Source organism: Muscardinus avellanarius, assembly GCF_963383645.1.
Source record: "Muscardinus avellanarius genome assembly, chromosome: 11".
NCBI lineage: Eukaryota > Metazoa > Chordata > Mammalia > Rodentia > Gliridae > Muscardinus > Muscardinus avellanarius.
Genome location: NC_137797.1, coordinates 89895326 through 89919500, shown reverse-complemented (window position 1 = coordinate 89919500; position 24175 = coordinate 89895326).

Here is a 24175-nt window from a genome sequence, read left to right as displayed (position 1 = left end):
GGGGGTGGATGGATCCCAGCAGCTTTCTACCTCTGGGCTATACTCCCAGACTGCTTTTACATTTTATTTGGAAACAGGGTCTCACTAAGTTGCCGAGAGCCTCACTCAGTAGCCGAGGCTGGCTTCGAACCTGCGCGATCCTCCTGTCTCAGCCTCCCAAGCGCGGGGATGACGAGCGTGCGCCACCACGCCCGGCTTAAACTGCATACATTTTGATTAGCGGTGAACCATGAAAAAAATTTTTCAAAAAATTTGGTAGCCACGTGTGGTGGTGCACGCTTGTAATCCCAGCATTTGGGAGGCTGGGACAGGAGTATACAAGTTCGTGGGCAGCCTCAGCTACTTAGTGAGGCCCTGTGCAGCTTAGTGAGACCCTGTTTCAAAATAAAGAATTAAAAAATAGGGCAGGGGGTGTAGCTCAGAGGTAGAGTCCCTAAGGCTTTGGACCCTCCAATTTGCCTCATGAGAACCTAAATTTTGTTTGTTGGTTGGTGATCTGAAACAGGGTCTCACTGTGTTGCCCAGGCAGGCTAGAACTCCTGGGCTCAGGTGATCCGCTTGCCTCAGCTTCCTGAGTAGCTGGGACGACCGGGCACACAACTGCACCTATCTAACAGCCTTTAAAAAAAAAATTAATTAACTAAGCTTGTAATAAGGTTAATTGTTTAAGGGAATTTAATTTAGCCACGGAAGGAACATCAATTGAAGACCATGAAAAATGATCATTCTTACTTTTAATTAAAATTTTTAATTTCTAAATGAATGGATACAATGGTTAAGTTGAATAATACTCGGTTGTTAGATTTAGCTGCTGGTTAACCAGAGAATAACCTTGGGTTGCAAGGAAAGAGTGATTAAAGTAAGAATCTCCCATTGGAGCCAGATATCGTGTCTATTTCTACCTGTCTCAGCAGGCAGGCAGAGGATGGGATTCGTGAATGAAGTCTATGGCTATAGGTTGAACAGCGGCTTAGTATTCAGCTAAAGGATATTTAAATCAAGTTTGGGTTATCACCAGTGTCAAGCTTACAAACAGAATCAGCAGCAATTTCCTTTGGAAGGAATTCTAAAGCCACGCTTGTTTCATTTAGATTTGGTTCATGATTTATATCCTGTGTTTAACCCATTCTTTCTTGTCACTGTAGCTGCCATGAGGCAAATTGGAGGGTCCAAAGCCTTTGTGATCAGCCTGGTCAAGGTATTATTGAAGTCAAGCATGATGGTGCATGCCTACGATCCCAGTACTTGGGAGGCTGAAAGATAGCAGGTTCTAGGCCAGCCTCGGGGAGTGGGGCTCAGAGGTTTAATAACCCTGGGTTCAATCCCCAATACATTAAATAAATAAATAAAATAGGTCTAGGAATGTAGCACAGTGGTAGAGCACCCCTGGATCCAATCCCCAGAACACACACACACACACACACACACACACACACACACACACGTGCGTGCACAAAGAGAAGAAAAGAAAAAGGGTATTATTGAATTTCTGAAGATCTAGGCATAGCAGGTTGAAATTTAAAGCAAAAGGTAAGCCGGGCGTGGTGGGCACGCTGGTAATGCCAGCATTCGGGAGGCTGAGACCTGGAGGATCGCAGTTCACAGACAGCCTCAGCTACTTAGTGAGGCCCTCTGCAACTCGGTCAGACCCTGTTTCAAAATACAGAATAAAAAAAAATAGGGCAGGGGGTGTAGCTCGGAGGTCAAATGCCTCTGGGTTCCATCCCAGACCCGCAAAAAAAAAAAAAAAAAAAAAAAAAAAAAAAGGAAAAGGTAGGGTTTTTTTGTTTTTTGTTGTTGTTGTTGTTGTTGTTTTTGGTGGTACTGGGGGTGGAACCCAGAGGCTTTCTACCTCTGGCCTATGCTCCCAGACCTTTTTTATATTTTTTATTTGGAAACAGGGTCTCACTAATTTTCTGAAAGCCTCACTGAGTAGCTGAGGCTGGCTTCAAACCTGTGCGATCCTCCTGTCTCAGCCTCCCAAGTACAGGGATTACAAGCGTGCGCCACCACGCCTGGCAAAAGGTAGTTTTTTGTTTGTTGGTTTGATTGTTTTTTTTTTTTTTTTTTTTTTTTGTGGGTCTGGGGATGGAACCCAGGGTCATTTGACCTCCGAGCTACACCCCCTGCCTTTTTAAAAATTCTTTATTTTGAAACAGGGTCTCACTAAGTTACAGGGGGACTCATTAAGTAGCTGAGGTTGTCTGCCAACCGCGATCCTCTAGTCTCAACTTCCCGAATGCTGGGATTAAAAGCGTGCACCAGCTGGGTGCAGTGGCGCACGCTTGTAATCCTCGCGCTTGGGAGGCGGAGACAGGAGGATCGCGCAGGTTCAAAGCCAGCCGCGCTGGCTTAAGAGACCATGTTTCCAAAAATAAAATAGGTCTGGGAGTGTAGCCCGGAGGTAGAAGGGCTTCCAGGAACCCCAGTACCACCAAAAACAACAACAACAACAACAACAACAAAAAGCATGCACTACCTCACCCCGCCAAAAGGCAGTATTCATTCATTCATTCCCTCAGTGAATTTTTATTAAATGCTTGTAAGATAAAACATGGCTCTATATCCCACAAAGGGTGTAAAGATGAAAAAAAAATTAGCATCCTGTCTTCAAGGTCCTTAAGGAACTTACAGTCAGTGAAGGATGTAAGCCATCTATAAAAATAATAAACAATAGCACAGCTGGACAATACCTTTATACTGGGGAGGCCGAGGCAGAAGGATCAAAGTTTGAGGTCAGCCTGGGCAACTTAGTGAGATCTTGTCTTAAAAAAAAGTTGGGGTTGTAGCTCAATGGTAGAACATCCTGGGTTCAATCCACAGTATTGGGTAGCATGGGGGGGGGAGGGAGAGTACAATTGTTTTATGTTACACAAAAAAGGAAAATATGTTTACTTAGGACCCAGTAAGTACCAGGTGACACACTCTTATCTATGACATCTTGTCAGATCCTTGCAACAACTCTGGAAGGCGGGTTTTAATAAACTGGCGAAAATCATTATCGCTGAGGATATGTTATTTAGGACGACAGGTGCAAAGTACTTCAGTTCCTGCGGTGGAGGTGCAGGAGAAAAAGTGGAAGCTGAGTTCAGAGAGGCAAGTTGGGGGCCAGGCTGTGACGGCCCTTGGATACTAGTCAAAAAGTTTAGGTTTTAGCCGGGTGTGGTGGCGCACGCTTGTCTTTTTTGGAACCGGGGATCGAACCCAGAGCGCTACACCTGCAAAGCAGGCACTTTGCCACTGAGCTACATCCCGGCCCCTAAAAGTTTGTTTTGTTTGTTTGTTCTTAGCTTATTTTTTTTTTAAGGGGTTCTTTTTTTTTTTTTTTTTTTTTCTTTTTTGGAACCAGGGATCGAACCCAGAGCGCTACACCTGCAAAGCAGGCAGTGGCGCACGCTTGTAATCCCAGCATTTGGGAGGCTGAGACCGGAGGATCAGGGTTCGCGGCCAGCCTCAGCTACTTAGCGAGGCCCTTTGCAACTCAGTGAGGCCCTGTTTCAAAATAAAGAATAAAAAATTGGGCCGGGGGTGTCGCTCAGACGTGGAATGCCCTTGGATTTCATCCCCAGACCCACAAGGAAAGAAAGAAAGAAAGAAAGAAAGAAAGAAAGAAAGAAAGAAAGAAAGAAAGATTAAATTTTGTGCCTTGGTAAAGGGAAAGCTGTTTGAATGTTTCTAAAGGAGTCAAGAGTGAGCAGGGTCCTGCTATAGTGAGCTGCACCTAGAAGCATGGTGAGCGTGGCAAGGCCCTGGGACACCTGCATCTGAGGGAAACCTTCTGAGGGGCGCCCTCAGGCCTTCCCAGGTTTGGGATAAGGTAAATAGAAGACTCAGCTTGAGCCTAGTGAGAGGGCCTACCCCCTCATCCCAGTACTTGGGAGGCTGAGACAGTAGGATCATAGGTTCCAGGCCAGACTCAACAACTTAGTGAGACCCTGTTTCGAAACAAAACAAAACAAAACAAAACAAAACAAAACAAAACAAAACAAAACGGATGTAGCTCAGGGGCTCAATCCTTGGCACTACAAATAAAACAAAAACTGGGGCTGGGTGTGTAGCTCAGAGGTAGAATGGCCCCTGGGTTCATTTCCCAATACCAAAAACTGAAATCAAAACAAGAACAACAAAACAAAACAGGAAAAGGAAAAGAAGACGACCCAGCGTGGCCTCTAAGTCCAGGGGGCAGAGCCGAAGGAGGGCACAGCGCGGACAGTATGTGTTAGATTTAGAAAGGAGAAACAGTTGTGGAGTTAATCCAGCTTGCTTCCAACCTCAGTTCTGGGTGTTTCAGAGCAATTTGCTTATATAATCTCAATATGCTTTTGATTCTTTGTGCTATAATGGTGCTAATACCACTCACCTAAAGGATGGCTCAGAGAATTGAGACATAAGGCCTGCAGGGAGAAAAGTCAGACATGCAGGACCTGGCTGGACTGGCCAGAGCTCTTCAGTGTCAGGCTGCTCTCCTAACTCCTGCGCTCCTGTGGCCAGGAAAACTCCAGCAAGGGGCTGCAGGCATCCGTCAGGAATGCTGGGGTCCTCGCATCCCATACCTGTGAAAGAGCGAAGAATGACACCCGCAGACCTCAGGAAGGGGAGTAAAAGGTTTATTGGAAGCAGCAGGGAATGGGGCAAGGGTGGCTGAACACCCCCAAAGGGGCTGGAACTCTGGGTCCAGCAGCTGCCTTCAGGACAATACTTGAGAGTAGCCCAAGCCGAACTGCCTTCAGGTGCAGGCTGCTTTCTTCCAGAGTCCACGCGATCTGCCAGAAGGGAATAGAGAAAAGTGGCCGAACACCCCAAAGGGGCGGTCGGAACTCTGGGGTCCAGTAGTTGCCTTCAGGGTCACTACCCGAGTGTTGCCCGAGCCAAGTGCCCATCAGTTGCAAACTACTTTCTCCCAGAGTCCACACGATCTGCCAGAAAAGAGGTACAGGTCACCCCTAGGGGCCTGGTCAGCCATGATGTCCAGCAGAGGCCTTCAGGTCACTACTCGAGAGTTGCCTGAGCCACGTGCCCTCAGATGCACTCTGCCTTCTCTCAGGGCCAACACGACCTGTGAGAGAGAGAACAGCTCCCCAAAAGGGGAGGGGGTCCCGAGTGGGAAAGTCCCCCCCACTTTGCCATCCGACTGGCCAATGCCTGACCGCTTGCAAGTCCGTTTTTGGTGAGGGTGACTTTTGGGATTCCAAGGAGAATTTGCATAGGGCATTTGCAAGTCCTTTGAAGGGTCTCCTTTCAGGAATGCCAGACTTGCTCGGTGGGTTTGTTGATTAGTAAACAGATGGCTTTGTGAAGCTCTGGCCTTCTTATCTCTGAGCTTTTGGAGTTTCAGGCATTTGTCGCCCCTCAGGAAACTCAGGAAATTAGCTTTTTTCTACCAAGGCCTTTTCCCTATCTGCCTGTTTCCTTTCTATCTCCTCACCTGCTTGCAACCGATGATCTTTGGGTCTCTCCCATCTCTGCAGGTTTCCTCCAGCTTTGGCTGTGCGTCTACACCAAATAGTATTAATATCTGGCAGAGTTCATAGGCGCCAAAGGGAAGGCTGGGGAGCAAAGAGCTGGGCAGTCAAGAGTTATCTAGGCTGACAGAGGTCGTTAGCGCCAAAACCATAGGTGTTATCAGTGGGCATTTCCATTAACACAGCGAGGATCCGGGCGAGCGGGTGAGTCCTGCGTCCCTGCCAGTCAGCATCCTTGGACTTCCCCCAACATACCCCCAAGCCAGTGGTTTCAATTTTGTTATTTCTAACTTTTTCTCTTTCTTTTGATCAAATCCAGGTGTGCTCTACACCTGAGCTACACCCCCAATCCCTTTTTACTTTTGTTTGTGGCACTGGGGATGGAATTCAAGGGTCGTCTACCTCCAGGGCTACACCTCCAGAATTATTTTATATTTTATTTGGAAACAAAGTCTCACTAAGTTGCTAAAAGCCTTGGTAGGTAGGCTGGCCTTGAACCTATAATCCTCCTGTCTCAGCCTCCCAGGAACTGAGATTACAAACGTGTGTAACCATACCAGGCTACTTTTTTTTGTTTTCAAACAGGGTCTTGCTAGGCTGCCGAGAGTTGTTGAGGCTGGTTTTGAACCTGCGATCCTCCTATCTCAGCCTCCCAAGTACTGGGATTATAGACATGTGCCACCATATCTGAATTAATTTTTTTATTCTGAAACAGGGTCTCCATAAACTGTTGAAGGTTTTCCTGAGTTGCCGAGGCTGACCTCGAACCCGTGACTCTTCCTGTCTCAGTCTCCCAAGTACTGGGATTATAGGTATGCACCAGCACCCGGCCACAATGTGTCTAATACTTTTAAAAATAAAGTATTCTAGTGAAGGGTCAATGTAGAAGAGATAAGAGCTGCCACTCTGGTTCAGCAGGAAGGCTGAAGGCTGAGATCTTGCCCACCCTCTGGGTAGTCCCTGGTCTGAAGGCGGCTGCTCCAGCCGGGTCTGTTTTCAGCAATCCTCTGGAGCCTTTTGTTTTCTGGACTTTGATGGCAGCTGTTATCTTTCCAGCTGCGGAGGGGATGGGAGGCAACTTCCTGTTATTCTATCCTGCCATCCCTCCGGGGGTGGACATTCCCTCCCCCATCTCCTGTGGCTGGCTGTAGTTTTAGAACTGGAGGCAGCCATCCTGTTCCTGGGGCTGGGAGAATGGCTGGCAGCCACACTGCGTGAAGGTGCCCGGGAGCGAGCGGGCAGCAGACCCTGATGAGCGAGCGCGTCCCTGTCAGAGGGAGAAGCAAGGACCCACAGGCGGGTTCAGTGGGATCCCAGGGAACCACTGTTGTTGACCGAATGGGGGTGGTCAATAGGGGAAGGGAGGGGCTCTGGTCCAAGCAGAGACAGATGAGAGACAGACAAAGCTATTTAGCTGGAGCTTGGAGGTAGAATGCCCCTGAGTTTCATCCCCAGTACTGAAAGAAGAAGAAAAAGGAGGAGGAGGAGGAGGAGGAGGAGGAGGAGGAGGAGGAAGAGAAGGGGAGGAGGAAAAGGAGGAGGAGGAGAGGGTATTGGGAGCAATAGTGCATGCCCGTGATTCCGAAACTTGGGAGGCCGAGACAGGAGGATTGCAGGTTCAAGGCCAGCCTCAGCAGTGTAGTTAGTGAGAACCCATTTAAAATTAAAAATTAAATGTCTAGGCGTGTGTAACTTGGAGGTAGAATGTCTCTGGGTTCAATTTCCATTGAGAGAGAGAGAGAGAGAGAGAGAGAGAGAGAGAGAGAGAGAGAGAGAGGGGAATTTTTGGTTGAGAGGTTATTTGAGAGTCGAGTACATTTATGAATGGAAGTGACATGATGACCCATTCCCTGGAGCCCTATATATTTTAAGTCTTTTTCCTTGAATTGAGTGTAAGGAACACACGCAGGAATTAACCACGGGGCTTGCTCTTTGGAAAGCAAGAAATGTATTTAAGAGGAAGTTAGGAAATGTATTATTTATTTATTTTGGTGCTGGGGATTGAACCCAGAGGCATCCTACCTATAATTTATACCCCAACTCGATTTTACTTCTTATTTGGAAAAAGGGTCTCATTAAGTTGTGGAGAGCCTTGCTAAGCTGCCGAGGCTGGCTTTGAACCTGCGATCCTCCTGTCTCAGCCCGCACCATATACTGGGATTATAAGTGTGCACCACCACACCTGGCTAGGAAATATATTTAACTGGACAGGTATAACCACATATTTGCACATCTGTGTAATTTTAATAATCCTTATAATAACCTTTGATAAAGGGATTGTCAGTACCATTTTAGAGGGCGGTAACAAACTTCAGATGGAGGTTTTGTGTGTGTATTGCTGGAGATAGAATCCAGGGGTGTTCTACCTTTAAGCTGTACCTGCAGCCCTATTTTATTTTTTACTTGGAAACAGGGTCTTGCCAAGTTGCCGAGGGTCTCACTAAGTTGTGGGAGCCAGCCTCCAACCTGTGATCCTCCTGTGTCAGCCTCCCAAGTACTGGGCTTGACTTGCCCAAAGTTACCCAGCACCTCGGTGGCAGAGTCAGGCAAAGCCCTCACCCCCTTTTTCTGTTCACTGTAATATTCTGCTCAGTCTTGGCAGAGAACAGAGACCTTATAACGAGGCTGGGACAGAAGAGTGGAGATTCCACTTAGGCCAAAAGGTGAGAAGCAGGCAGGGATCTGAGAGCAGACCTGTTTGAGGGCAGCAGAGAGATTCCCAGGGTGCAGTGGGCGGCAGGAGAGCGATGTGGGGAAGGTGCTCAGGAGAGCGTTGGAGGCTCACAGGGAATTGCAGGGCGGGGAAGGGGGCCTGACGCAGAGGGAAGATGTCCAATGACAAAAGTCAACATTGCTTTAAGACCCTCATCTGGGAGCGGTGCAGGAGAGAAATGGAGTGAGGATTACAAAGAGGGGTTTGGAGCAGTGAAGGCAAGATGAATGACACATGCTAGTAATATAAGAAGCAGGTGTGACAGCACCAGACTTAGCTTGGATTTTTTTTTTTTTTGTAGCATTACAATGCTTGAGCACTATTATAATGCTTGAAAGAGTGTGGACACTGGATATTTTATTTATTTATTTATTTAGTGGGACTGGGGATTGAACCAGGGGTGCTCTACCACTGAGCTATGGCCCCAGCCCTTTTTATTATTTATTCTGGTACAAGGTCTTGCTAAATTGCCCAGGCTGGCCTTGGACTTGGGCTTCTCCTGCCCCAGCCCCCCTAGTAGCTGGGATTTCAGATGCTCCACCACGCCCAACTTCTGGTACTTTGGGTATAATAGCATGGAAAGATAACTTTGGAGTCAAACAGACCTTGTTTTCAACCCATGCTGGGTGATCTGGAGTAATTTACTTCCATAACCTCGACGAGCTTTTGATTTCTTATGTTAAAATCAGGCTAATGCTGGGACTGGTGGCGCATGCCTGTAATCCCAGTACTTGGGAGACTGAGACGGAAGACTCTCGGGTTTAAGACCAGCCTCAGCAATTTGGTGAGACTTAGCAACCTAGTGAGACCCTGTTTCAAAACGAAAAATTTATAAATCTTGGGGCTGTAGCTTGGAGGTAGAATGCCTCTGGGTTCAATCCCCAGTACCACAACAATACATACGTGCATACGTACCTACCCACCTACCTACCTACATACAAACAATAAAATCAGGCTAATGACGGGGCCGTTGGAGGACTGAGCGGGCATCCCTCTGCACATTTTGGCAGAATAGTGAGACGAATGATGTGTCATCAATCAAAAAGCAATGGAGGCCAACAGAAAGTCAATAATGAACTTCACTGTACTTCTAGAAGACGGCTGGCAATAGCCACCTATCTTCCATATAAAGAAGGCCACTCTCTCCATTCAGCTCTGCCCTGGGTGTGATGCTACCCAGCCGAGCCAGCGAGCGAAGGTCTCCTGAGAACCTTCCAGCGTTCCCAGCCCAGGGGATTATAGAGCGTGATCCCCGCCCAGAGTAAATGTTATTTAATTCTTAATGATAGCTCCGCCGCTGCAATCGGTTCCATTCAACAGTAATTATTCTCCTGTGGTTTATCCAACTCCATTGTGATCTCTCTCCCCTTTCCCCTGCCTTCAGCTGTGCATTCAAACAGCTGCCGTAAGGGCCTTAAAAAGACAAAGTGGTTTTTTTTTTTCTTTTTAAATTTCCCTCTGGACATTCCATCTTATCTGCCTCGGAGCCTTAAGTGGTGTGATTTTTTTTCTCCCCATCACCCAAAGCAAAAGCCGCCACATGGTCGGCGCCGCCACCCGGGAACCGCTGGGCGCCGGGGCTCCCTCCCGGGCTCTCGGGCCAGGCTCTCCAGCGCCCGTGCGGGCACACCCCCCGCGAGCCCGCACCCAGGCGTCCCGGAGGGCCGGGGCGGAGGGCGGCTGGCGTGCGCTTTTATCTGCACCGACTTCCAGCTAGCCATTTTCTGCAGCGCGCCGCCGGGCCGCGCTGTACTTGCCCGTGACACCGAGCCAATTGTGCTGCCTGATCCGGGGGGGCCGGGGCCTCTGGCTTCCCCTCGGGGACACGGCAGAGGCACCCAGAAAAGTTGAGAACTCGGCCGGCCAGGTCCTCCGCCGCCCCTTTATCCCCTTCCTTAAACCTAGCAGGAAAGGCAGCATTTTTCCCCCCCTCTCCAGCAACACCCACTCCCAGCCGAGCCTGGCTGGGCGAGGAATGTGTAAACCGAGTTGGCTCGGCTGAGTGGCAGCCGGGCGGCCCAATCGGCGGCGGCGCTGCGCCGCTGGCCCCGCCCCGGCCGGCGCGGAGTTCTCTCCCGCGCGGGGAGGAGGAGGAGGAGGAGGAGGAGGAGGTACCTGGGCGGCGAGTGATGTCAGCTCGGCGCTCGGTGCCTGCCCGGATTCCTGACATGGTGTAGCGCCGGCAGGGCGGGGACGGGACCGACCGGACCGATCGGCCTCCGAGCTCCGGGCGAGGTGAGCCCCAACTTTGGGGAGCGGCGCCCGCGGCTCTGTCCAGGTAAGGGCGCCCGCGACCCGGGGGCGCGGCGGCGCTGTGTGGCCGCGGCTGGCGCTCGCAGCTGCCCCTCCTCTTCCCGGGCCGATTTCCTTCTCCAGCTCGTTCCTGCTTCCCAGTGGGGAACGAGCACTTTGGGGGTGTTGGAGGCGGGGGTAGGGCTTAACTCCGGGGGCTCCGATCTAGCTGAGAAGTGAAAAATTGCACCTCCAAGATTGCACGTGTGTGCTCAGACCCCCCCCCCACCTCAGTCTTCTAGTAGTACTACAGGACCCCCCCCCCCCAGCCAGAGAAGTGTATTTGGAGTGGGAGTAGGGTATTTTAAAAATGCCACAAAAAAATTGTATGAATCATCGACTCAAAAATTAAGCTCCTGGAGGGAGAAAAAGTTCAATTTGGTTTTGTTTTCAGTGCCCCTCTATGGCCTATTATATATTAAGTGAAAGAATATCCACCTCATTCATATATATCCACGTAAACGACCCCTTCATATAGTCCAGACAGGATGTGAGCGAGGTTAGGCAGTGTTCATGTGAGCGTGCGGGGAACTGCGCTTCTGAGGGCACCGCCGCTAAAACTCTGACTGTCTCCACTCGCATCCTAACTCAGAAGCCTGGCGGCGCCTGCTGAGGGCTCAGGAAGGCTTGGGAGGCGCGGAGAAGCTTCCGATGGGTCTCCCCCTCTGCCTGCGAGAAGGACAGGGGCTGGCAGCTGTGTGTTCTTCAGGGATCGTTTTTTAAAGAAGGGGTTTTGGACCTAAGGAGAAAGTGATGGAAGGCGTGGCATACAAACTCTTCATTGTAGGGGCGTGAGGTTTTCAACATGTGAGACCTAAACAAATCCTGGCTCTCAAGAAGAGCCAGAGAGAGCAGTTCAGAAAGAACTTGACTTAAAAGACTCCGTTTGCTTACGTAGAGAAAGCAAGCAGTCATTTCGAGAAGTGGGAGAATGGGATTGTGATTTTTTTGTTTATTTCCTGTCTCAAACCCTTTCTGTTTCCTGCTTGGAGACTTTGCTTTGGCAGGTCAGTAACTGGGTCTGATTGACTCTCTGAGGAAAAGTTAACCGCACACTGATTCAGTGCTTCCAGGCTCGCTCTTTTGAAGCAGGAGAAAAATGAAGAAGTGTGGCCGGGACGCCTGAGTAGTTTCCCCTTTTACCAAAGTCCCCTGCAGAAGATTTCTCCTGTTGCTAGTTCTGGAGGGAATGGGGGTGGACTTTGCTGTGAGCGAGACGCCCCATCCCAGGCCTCTGACCAAAGGGCATTTCCAGGAGATGGGGAGAGAAAGAAACCATTTATGTCTGGTAAACCCGTGTCAGGAAGCCTGGCGAGGACTTCAGAGTTGGAATCTCTACCTATTTAGCCAGATGACAATGAGGTCTCCGAGCTAGAAAGGCTTGTGTTTTGTTTTGCTGTTTATAAAACACCTGGGTCTGTATTGTTCTTGGTTCCTGAAAAAATTAACTAGCACAGGGCGGATAAAGAGCAAGCTTTTGGAAAAGGGAACATGGACTGTACTGGAAAGACTAGAACATTTTAATTTTGGTTGTGTTTTGGATCAGACAGAAATGAGTCGGGTGTGGTGCTATATGCCTGTAATACCCTGGTGCTCGGCCGAGACAAGAGGATCACAGGTTCTAGGGCAGCCTCAGCAAGTAGTGAGACTCTTAGCCACCTAGCACAACGAGACCCTTTAAAAAAAAAAAAAAAAAAAGAAAGAAATTGGGCTGGGGGTGTAGCTCGAAGGTAGAATGCCCCTGCTCAATCTTCAGTCACACACACACACACACACACACACACACACACACACGCACACATTGCTAATGGCTGTGCGGTAATGGTGAGCGAGACTTCTACTTATGTTCCGTGGGAAGTCTGTAAAGCACACTGTAGGCCGGGCGTGGTGGCGCACGCTTGTAATCCCTAAATTTGGGAGACGAAGACAGGAGGATCGCGCAGGTTCGGAGCCAGCCGCACTGGGGCAAGAGACCCGTTTCAAAAATATAAAATAGGTCTGGGAGTGTAGCCCGGAGGTAGAAGGGCTTCCAGGAACCCCAGTACCAGTAACACACACACACACACACACACACACACACACACACACACACACAGGCACACTGTATTTCCAGTGTGCTTTTTCAGGAGGAAGGAGATGTGGGGTTCCTGGGGGATAATGTGAGCTCTCTAGTCTTGGCTGATTAGAGTCTTCAAACTGCAGCTTGTAATACCGAAAGACAGTTGCAAAAACTAGACAGCCAAGCAGAGAGTATCTTTATGCTGTTATCTTGATGCCAAATTCAGATTTACACTGTCTTTCCAAGAAACTTAGTCTCAACTGAGGGAATTGAATATACCCCAGTTTTAAAGTTGATTCAAAGTTTCAGTAATAGTCATTTTTACATACTTAATTGGAGCCATTATTTCTCTTTCCATCCATGTTTATGAGGGCAGATGTGGTACAGTAACACATGGTTGGTTGGTTGGTTTTTTGTTTTGGTGGAACCCAGGGGCTTTTCTCCCTCCGGGCTCTACTCCCAGACCTATTTTATATTTTATTTGGAAACAGCGTCTCACTAAGTTGCTGAGAGCCTCAATAAAAAGCTGAGGCTGGCTTCAAGCCTGTGCGATCCTCCAATTTCAGCCTCCCAAGCGTGGGGATTACAAGCGTGCGCCACCACGTCTGGCAACATGGTACTTTTCCAGGACAATACTTGACAACTGTATTGAGTTATTGGGAAAGGAGGGGTCTGGGTATGGTCAAATTCCTCTTAATAAATATTAGTCCAATAGTTTCTTTCAAAATAATGGTCAGTTGGCCTTAATGGACAAACATGAACTTAAAATCCAGGCTTCACCATACTACCAGGCCAAGGGCCTTGTGGACAGTTCTTGAGGACAAGTTCACCGAGGGAGACTTAACCTTTGATGTATACTTTTTGTTACTCATTGTTCCAGTATGAGATAAATCAGAACAAGGACACTTTTCCCTGTTACTGACTTCTTTTAAAATCTGTCTTTCTTATTCATGAAATGTTTGTTTTTTATAGTTATTTATGTTACATGAAAGTAACTTTTTGGGTTTTGCATACCCTCTCCCTCCTTTTCTTTTTTTCTTGGACTAGAGATGGAACCCAGGGGCATTCTACCTCTGAGCCCTTTTTTATTTTTATTTTTGAAACAGGGTCCTGCTGAGTTGCTGAGGACCTCACCAAGTTGCTGAGGCTGGTCTCGAACCTGTGGCTCTCCTTTCTCAGCCTCCCAAGTACTGGGTTGACAGGTGTGCACCACTACCTATGACTGGTTATATCTCCCGTTTTTTTAAGTATCTCTGTGTCAAGCAGCACAACTTTCAAACTGCTGGCTGAAAGAAGACCTTTTTCAATATGCAGTCTTTTAAAGATACTCCTATACATCTCTGGCCTGGTTTGGGTTGCTTATTCTAAACAACGAGAGAATGAGTTATTAAATGCATACCCATTCATGTTTGGGTCAGTGTCTTGGGTCTTTATTAAGGAAGCGTTGCTTCCAGGTGAAGTAATGTACAATGACTTTGTTTCCAGAGATTTCCCTTGAAAGTCATATTAGTTCTGAAATTGAGAAAAAAGATCACAGTTGAGCGGCCAATTATGAAATCTGTCAGGGATCATAATGATAATTATTATCATCATCATTATTATTTTTAAGCCACGGTGAAACAGATGGGTTTAAATAAGAGATTCAAAGCTGTTAGGGGCTGGTGTCACATTTTGACACCGGGCATTGTTTGGACATAAAAGAGAAGGAAGTGTCTGTCCTCTGGCTAGCAGTTGTGTTAAAAGCTGCTAACTTCACAATTAAATCAATCGTCAAACTGCCCACAACCTGACACGGCCCGCACGCTGCTCTGGGCTCGTGCTGCCCTTCGTCTGCGGTGTCCTATGTCATTTGTTCCTTAGATTTATTGCAGTGCACATCAGGACCTTCTTCCTAGTGAAAATCTCACAGCTTTTGCCACGTGTATTGACACAGTTGATGCTTTAAGTGGAGTTCATGATTAAACCCAACTAAACTGAATTAACCCATGCTACAAAGATTGTGTGTGTGTGTGTGTGTGTGTGTGTGTGTGGTGCTGGGGATTGAACCCAGGGATACTTTACCCCTACCTCTGAGCTACACCCCTAGCCTTATTTTTTATTCTTTATTTGGAAACAGGGTCTCACTAAGTAGCTGAGGGCCTCACTAAGTAGCTGAGGTTGGCCTCGAACCCGGATCCTCCTGTCTTCAGCCTCCCAAGTCCTGGGATTACCGCGTACGCCACTGTACCTGGTTCACATTCTTTATTCTAAATAGCATTATTGATACTAGTTTGGTATCAGATAAGTTTCAAAGAAGCCAAGTGATGAGGGTTTCTTTTCAGAATTTTTCTCCACTTGGAAGAAACTAGAACAGTAAACAGGTGGGTTTTAGATGAAAGGGGGCTCTTGGGGGAGCTTTCTGCGTGCGTTCCTGGCAGGCGGTGTGGGGGAGAGGGAGGCTCTGAGTTAAGTGCGTTGCGTCTGTACCCGCTGAAGCGTTTGTTTCTGAGTTGCGAGTGTGGACCTGAGGGTCTAGGTGGGTGTGTTGTCACAGTTGGTGACTAGACTTGGGTTATGTGTCTCCCTGGAACTTGGCGTGACTCACGTTTTGACTGGCCCACACGCACATCCTTGTTTTTGTTGGCAAGTATAAGGAGTTGAGGATAGAAAGACCGTTTAGTGGTTTCTGTACACTGTACACCTAAAAATGTCCCCGACTGAAGGAATTGTAGAAATTCAAATTGTGCTGACGGTCAGTCACTCTGGCAAAGGCTCGTGGCTCAAAGATGGATCCTGTAGGAGGGAGATCAAATACTGCAATGTTTGGGGCTGGCTGTAGGTTCCATGGACAGCCTCTAAGCCTCAGAGGAGGTCTATTTTACCTCTCTTTTAAAGGAAACATACCTCTCCTTTAATTTAGGGAAATCAAATATTTGACATAAAAACACACACGTTCAGGTAAGTAGGTGTGCAAGACTGTGTGTCTCGGCTAACGGGACAAACTTAACTTCACTTGGTGAAAGAGAGACGTAAGATACTGTTTTGCATGCCTGTAATCCCAGCCAGTACCTGGGAGGCTGAGACAGGACGATCTCAGGTTCGAGGACGGCCTCAGCAATTTAGTGAGAACCTGATTCAGCGTAAAAAATAAAAAAGGGCTGGGGTGCAGTTTGGAAGTAGAATGCCCCTAGGTTCAACTGCCAGTCCCCCCGGCAAAATAAAATAAAATAAATGCTGTTTTCAGTGACAAGACTATCCAGAAATAAGTGACTAAATTCTTCAGGCTAGCGGGACAGTTGGGGAGGAGGTAGGCAGCTCCACTGGGATGCGGTCCCCTCTTTTCTACTCTGAACGCAGTGCTGTGCCACGTCATTAAGTGTGCCTGTGCAGTTTTGTATTTCTGTGCCGAGGACCTAGTGACACTACAGTCCTTTTTCTGGCTTTTTGGCACCCTCCTCTCCATCCATAGTACTTTGCACAAATGTCTTCTCACCAATAGAGTTGTATAAATTTCTTGTGGGGAAAGTTTATTCAATTTACTTTACTTGGGCACTACTGTAAAATCAGTATTTGGGAAGCTGAGACAGGAGGATCATAGGTTCAAGGACAGGCTCAGCAACTTAGCAAGACCTTGTTTCAAAATAAAAATTAAAAAGGGCTGGGGATGTAGCTCAGAGGCAGAAGGCCCATGGATTCAATCCCCAGTGCCACCCAAACAAAAACAAAACAACAACAAAAAAAGCACAAAGAAACCTTTATTTTGGAAGAAAGTGAAAACCAAGTTTAAACTGTGGTGTAGGCCCGGGTGGTGGCGCACGCTTGTAATCCCCGAGCTTGGGAGGCGGAGACAGGAGGATCGCGCAGGTTTGAAGCCAGCCGTGCTGGCTTAAGAGACCCTGTTTCCAAATTTAAAAAAATATATATAAAATAGGTCTGGGAGCATAGCCCATAGAAGGGCTTCCAGGAACCCCAGTACCACCAAAAATAAAATAAAATAAAATAAAATAAAACCGTGGCGTACTTCATGTAATAGTTTGACAGTGTAGCCACAATTGCCAAAAATAATGTCCCTAACACCGTTATCTTTTTCTAAAGATTCTTACAACAACACTCAGCAGAGGGGTTTATTTTGTTTGAACTGGAATTTGGACACGCTCTACTTTTTCTTATGAATGATGGAAGAGTCATATGAGCCTGTGGGATCTCTCTGCATCACCCCGGGAAGTGAGAGGGAGGAAGGGGCGCAGTGAGGGCAGAGCGCGGCCGGAGGCAGCCCCACCCGCCCTGCGAAGTCACCGGGGCCAGTGTTCTTCCTCCGGATCAGCTGCGCCGTGTTTTTGTGGAACCTCCGCGTCATTCGTCCTCCACCTCCACGGGCGTGTGACTTTGCGTAACTGAGAAAGCTTGTAACACGGAATTAAGGTTCATTTCTTGTTTTTCTCTGCCCAGGGAGCTCTGCTCCTCTACGATGACTTGTTCTCCACGTCCCCCTGTGGGGTGGACGCAGCCAGATGGTCCCCATCTTCCATATGCTGAACCATTGTTTACTTAATTTATTTATTTGGTACTGGGGGTGGAACCCATGGCCATTCTACCTCCGATTCACACCCCCTACCCTTTAAAATTATTTATTTATTTATTTATTTATTTATTAGAACTGGGAATTGAGCCCAGGGGCATTCGACCTCCGAGCTCCACCCCCAGCCCTATTTTTATTTATTTATTTTTAGGGCCTCACTAAGTAGCCGAGGCTGGCCGCAAACCCGCGATCCTCCTGTCTCAGCCTCTCAGGTACTGGGATTACAAGCGTGCGCCTCCATACCCGGCTTCCCAGCCCTATTTTTAATATTCAAACAGCGTCTCGCCAAGTTGTTGAGAGTCTAAGTTGCTGAGGTTGGCCTCACCTACCGTGATCCTCCTGTCTCAGCCTCCCAAGTACTGGGATTACAGGTGTGCGCCCCACGGCCCGTTTTAGCCAGCCTGGCTTAGTTTAGTTCACTACTAGGCTCAGTTCAGTTCGAAGTGCCGGGTTCCCCAGAGTCCCCCGTGGTGGGGCGGGTCTAAGTGATGCAGTCCTGGCCAATGGGATGCGAGCAGCGGGATTTGCCAAAGGGATGCTAGCAGCTGGATCTGGATCTCCTTCCCGGGAACTCTTCCCACCGGCTTTTTTTTTTCTTCCTCCAGCTGTTCCTGGGATGGCTTCAGGCTCTTCATGTTTCTTTTTTTCTTCCTGGAGAAAGGGAGAAACCATCTGTGACCAGAGACCAGAAACTCCAGGGCTGAGGATGACTGGGTGGAAGGCTGGGAAGCTCATGGCATTCTGCATTGGCTGTTATTAGGCCTATCTGCCTCTCTTGATTTTGGTGAGAAAAAGAAAAACCGTTTAGTTAAGCCACAGAAGTTGGGTCTTTTACTTGCCGCCAAATGTGGTCTTAAATCAGCCTAATTTTTTTTTTCCCGGTACTAGGGTTTGGAACTCAGGGACATTGTACCTCCGAGCTACAGCCCCAACCCTATTAGTCTTTTATTATTTATTTTATTTATTTTTTGCAGTACTAGGAGTAAAACCTGGGACATTGTACCTCTGAGCTACACCCCCAGCCCTATTTTTTAGTCTTTTATTTTTTGAAACAGGGTCACGCTGAGTTGCGAAGGGCCCCGCTAAATAGCTGAGGCTGTCCGTGAACCGCGCTCCTCCGGTCTCAGCTCCCGAATGTTAGGATTAGAAGCCAACACTCACCACCCACCTGGGGCTACCTATATAAAATAGGTCTGGCAGTAAAACCCGGAGGTAGATAAGACCCTGGGTTCCACCCCCAGTACCCACCCCCCCACAAATAAAAATAAAACATCTTTTAGGAAAACAAATGAAAGGCACTATTTTGAGCCCAGTGTGGTGGTGTACACCTGTAACCCCAGTACTTGGGAGGCTGAGACAGGGGGATCTCTGGTTGGAGGACAGCTTCAGCAAGTAGTGAGACTCTCATTAAACGAGTGAGACCTTGTTTCAAAATAAAATAGGGCTGGGGGCATAACTTGGAGTTAGAATGACCCTGGGGTTCAATCCTCAGACACACACACACACACACACACACACACACGCACACACTTTTGTTCTGTATGAAAAAAAAAGAAAGGATAAGGTCTGGGGGCCATACACATCCTCAGCTCGAATCCTCGCCTTGCTGTTTCTTGCAGTCTGATGTTATCAGGAATATTCCTGTGTGTGAAGTGGTAGCACTGCTGTTCGTATCAGATAATTTTTGCAAGGATTAGAAGTTTAATAGAAATAATACTGGTGCGTATTTGGCACAAAGTAGACCTTCACCAAAGGATGGCCAGTATTACCGAGGGAGGTGTGGCGGCCCGAGGGGAGCAGCGCCCACGTCCTGGGTAGCCCCGGGTGGGTGGTGGGGGTTGGCACCATGGCTGGGAGCCCCGTCTCCATCTACTCGCCCTTCCTTTCAGGTCCCATCTCAGTCCACGTGCCCAGACCAGGACACCTGCACCTCTCCCTCCAACTCGGGCTGGGAAGGAAAAGCATGTTCCCAGGAAGGTTTTATTATGTAGCAAGCACCGTTCTCAGCATCTTATATAATTCGACACAGGTTTAATTCCTGGATCAGTCCTAAGGAAAGGGTACTGCTACCATACTTATATCATAGATGAGGCTTCCAGGCCGTGGAGAGGCTAAGTAATTTCCTCTGGGTCACAGGGATTGTGCATGCCGGGGCTCAGGATTTAAACCCAGGCAGGTATGGCTCCAGGGCAGGATCTATCTCCCACTTCAGTCAGCTCACATTCCTGCAGCTGGCTTGGTTTTGTAGTAGATTTATTGAAAGCTATTAAGATCCAGGTGCGCTGGTACACCTATAATCCCAGTGATAGGGAGGCTGAGGCAGGAGGATCATAGTTTTGAGGGCAGCCTCTCAGCTTAGATGCTGTTTCAAAGTAAAAAATAAAAAGAGCTGGGGGTGTAGTTCAGAGGTAGAATGCTCCTGGGTTCCGTCCCCAGTACCACCCAGGGGAGGGGGGAGGTTTTTTGCAAATGAGATTTTAAGCAAGAATTAGAATTTAGATTTGGGGTGTAGGCAGCCTTAGACTGATGGACCATCTCTCTAGAACTGTCACGTAAAGAACGAGGAAGGCGGGCGTGGCGGCGCACACCTTGGGAGGCTGAGACAGGTGAGTCGCAGGTAGGAGGCCAGCGTGTGGAAACTTACTGAGACCCTGCTTCAAACTATAAAATAAGGTGGGGGGCAGGGGATGCAGCCCAGAGGTAGAGTAGAGTGCTCCCTAGCTTCAGGCTCCAGTGTCTGTCCACCTGTCTCTGTCTGTCTGTCCATCTGTCTCTGTCTGTCTGTCTGTCTGTCTCTCTCACACACACGCATACATGCACAGTACATGAGGGTAGATGAACTCCCCAGAGAACAGTATGCACCGTGCAGAATTAAAGAGAAGCAGGCCTCGGGTTAGGACACTTAGAAATGGTTAGACGAAGAAGAGTTGTGTGCGGCGCCGTCCCCGCACCTAGTGCTGCTAGCAGGCTGCTGATGGGGGCGGTGCACCAGGTCCTGCTGCCAGGTCATTTCTCGAACTCGGAGAGAGCGCTCTTAGTGGAACAGGAGAGAGAATCCAGAGGACAAAACATTGAGAAATCCATGGAAGCCCGTGAACTGCAGAGGGCCACTTTGTCGCTGTTTTCGGGGAACTGACCAGAGCAGCTCGGTGCTGTGGCCTGGGCTGGAGCAGGGGACCCGGAGGAAGGGTGATGTAAGAGAAGCGGAAGAGAGGAAGACTGGGGTAGACTCATTCAGGTGGTCAGGGTGGCTGGTTGGTCTTGAAATCCATAGAACCCTTCTTCAGATAGGAAGAAAGGACTGGGGGAAATGGGGAAAATGTGACGGGAAGGAGCCGGTTCTTGGGAGGCTGAGCCAGGAGGAATGCAGGTTGGAGGCCAGCCTCAGCAACGCAGCAGGGCCCTCAGCAACTCAGCAAGACCGTGTTTCAAAATAAAAATTAAAAAGGGCCGCGCGAGCTGGGCGTGGTGGCGCACGCTGGTAATCCTAGTACTTGGGAGGCTGAGATTAGAGGATCGCTGTTTCATAGCCAGCCTCAGCTACTTAGTGAGGCCCCCTGCAACTCTGTGAGAGCCTGTTTCAAAATAAAAATTAAAGCCGGGCGTGGTGGCGCATGCTTGTAATCCCCGCGCTTGGGAGGCAGAGACAGGAGGATTACAGAGGTTCGAAGCCAGACTCGCTGGCTTAAGAGACCCTGTTTCCAAAAAAAAATATATATATATATATATATATATACTTTATATATATACATATATATTTTATATATATATATACATATATATATATATATATATATGTATATATATATATATATATATAATAGGTCTGGGAGTGTAGCTCAGAGGTAGAAAGGTTTCCAGGAACTCCAGTACCACCACCACCACCACCACCATAATAATAATAATAATAATAATAATAATAATAATAATAATAAATAAAAAGGGCTGGATGTGTGGTGTGTGTACACCACACACCAAAAAACAAAAAACAAAAAACAAAAAACAAAAAACCCCACACACAAACAAAACAAAAACAAAAAGCCAGAAAAACAAAAAAACAAAAACAAAACCAAAAAACAACAACAAAAAAATAAATACAAAGTGGCGGGAGGGTTAAGAGTTGAGTAAGTTCCCGCGGGCAGTCTGCATTTTTTTCAGTAGAGTAGGAAGCAGTGAAAGGAAATTTATAGCCAAGTAACTGTGGCTCCGGAGGGGCTGGCTCCGGGGATTATTGGTACAGAGGAAAAATCTGAAATAATGACAGAAGCCTCTCATCGTAACAGTGCAAAGCGACATATTTACCAGGATGTGTCTCTAGGCAGGAAGTTAATTTATTGAAGTGGAAAGTAGTGGCACCGAAAAAGAAGAGGAAGAAGAAAAAAATGAAATTAGACAAAGGAAAATTTGAGTGTCCCGAGGGAGGGAAGGTTAGGCCGGCGGGCCGCGTGTTCACAGCCCCTTGGGGCCGCCGCGCCCTCTGGGTGGTGAGGAACAGCCTGGCTTCGGTGCCCAGTCAGGGTTTGGATCAGAGGGGATCTCTAAGGCCCTGGGAAATAACCTCGAGAAAGGCGTTGTCCAGCAGAGACCTTGATTAAATACTATTCCTCATAAGCTGACTAGTTATTTTCAGCAAGCTCTTTGGTTAAAAAGACACTGGGTTGTGGCATTCCAGCAGACTGGTGGTGGTAATGACTTCAGGTTGGTGGAGAGAGGGCCTGAAGCAATCTGGTTTAAATAAGAGCGTGGTGCAGAGCTGCGTGTGGTGCCACGTCCCAGTGCTGGGAGCTGAGAAAGAGGTTGCAGGTTCGAGACCCGCCTCAGCAACTTAGTGAGGAACTCAGCAACTTAGCAAAACTCTTTCAAAATGGAAAACAGAAAGGACTGGAGCATAGCTTGGAGGTAGAATGCGCTCGGGTTCAATCCCTAGTAACACACACGCGCGTGCACACTGCAGTACAGTAACCCTCTTTTCCTTGGTTTCACTTTTTGCTGTTTTAGTTGTACACAGCTAAGTGCTGTCAAAGGGATAAAATGGAAAGTTCCAGAAATGAGTATAAGGTTTAAATTGTGTACCATTTATGATGGAATCTCCGGCCATCCTCTCCATCTGCCCAGGATGTGAATCACTACTTTGTCCAGCGTATCCATGCGCTATATGCTACCCGCGTGTCGGTCACTTAGCCGCCCTCTTGGTTATCAGATTGGCTGGAGCGACCTGGGGGTGTTGTGTTCAAGTCACCCTTGTTCTATTTCATGATCCCAAAGTGCAGGAGTCATGGTGCTGGCAATTAGCATAGGCCAAAAGAGCTGGAAAGTCCTTCCTTTAAGGGGAAAGGTAAAAGTGCTTGGCTTAATATGGAAAGAAAAACCATTGTGTGCTGAGGTTAAGATCTCCAGGAAGAAGACACCTTCTGTCCGTGAAATTGTGGAAGAAGTTAGTTGTTTTGCTGCAGCCCCTCCCATTTGCAAGGTATGACTGTAATGTGATAAGTGCTTAGTTAAGATGGTAAAGCATTACATTTGTGGGTGAAGACACGAACAGAAGCAGCGGACCTAATTTGTAAGTTAAACGTTATCATAGGTCTGTATGTGTATTTAGGCTGTTCCTTCGTTTCCGGGATCCTCTGGGGGGCCTCGGAAGGCGTGGATAACAGGGGTCTACCACGCACAAAATCAACACCACACCATTAATCCATGGGCGAGTCTTTGGGGAGTTGCCAGGCACGGTAGCACACGCCCGGAACACTAGTATCTGGGCGGCTGGACAGGAGATGGGGAGTGCACGGGGCCAGGTTTGGTGTGGCCTCCATAGTCTTTAAGAAGCTTTAGCAGCACTCGGTGTGAAGGCTCTTATTTACTGAAGTTCACACATCCAAATCTGGATGTCAGCGGAGAAGATCTGGTTGCTGTGGGCTTTGTTCTGGTGCCTTAGAGAGCTCGGCTCGATGAGGGCGGGTTGACCCTTCATCTGGCTATCAGTTATGTAAATTTAAATTGAGCCTCCGCTTTAAATTCTCAAGGAATGCTGGTGTTTTAGTCTGAGAAATTAAGTTTCTGTTCAGAATGTAAATTGAGTAGATTGAATATATACTCGGTAGCAGCACTTGGTTCCTTTTTTGTGTGTGTGGTATTGGGGATCGAACTCAGAGGCAGCATTCTACCTCTGAGCTATATACCCCCAGCCTTAGTTTTTATTCTTTATTTTGAAACACAATCTCACTCAGTTGCAGAAGGCCTCACTAAGTAGCTGAGGCTGGCGGGGAGCCACGATCCTCTGTTTCAGCCTCCCAAGCACTGGGATTACAAGTGTGCGACACTACGCCCGGCTACTTTTTAAGAGAAGAGTTTCTTAGCTTTTGCCTGGCTGCCGTCACCTTATGACCTTATCCGATCTGGACCTCTTTCTCTAATCATGGTTTTTTTTTTTTTTTTTTTTTTTTTTTGTCTTCCTGTGCAGAAGACCCAGGAGTGCACAGACCCCTGGCAGGCACGAAGCCCTTAACGAAGCCTTTCTGTGTTCCCTGTTTCTCTTCTTGCTTAGACCTTCCTCTTTGTCCCAGGCCCACTTTAACGCAGCTCGGCAAGAAACCTTTGCTGAGAGCGTCAGTCAGAAGCTCACCCAAGAACTTTGCAGGAATCGGGTCATCAAATTTGGGATTTTTAGTTGTTCAGCTACCAAGTGAGGCATGAGAAGTTTAGGTTGTCTTTCTTCCAGCCTGGTAAATTTGAGATGTTTTGATCCATCCAATGCCTGTGCCTTTTTGGCCACCCGTGTGGTATTTAGTTGTTGATTCAAATTACATTTTGCAGTGAGAATTTCTCACTTAATCACTTAATTTCTCACTTAGCACTTTCTCACTTAATCAGGAGGACGGCGCTAGCCCTGCCTCTATTGTACAGGTGAAGAAATGGAATTTTCTCTAGAACCGACTCTCCAGTGGCTTATCTCTAGATATGTCTTACTCTTCCCAATAGACTAGGTACTAGTTGAAGGCTGTGGCTGTGGCTTCAATGCCTAGGCCTCCTCCCCAGTTAGGAATGAAGAAATACTTATGTGACTAAAGAGTAGTGGTTCATTCAACCAACATGCA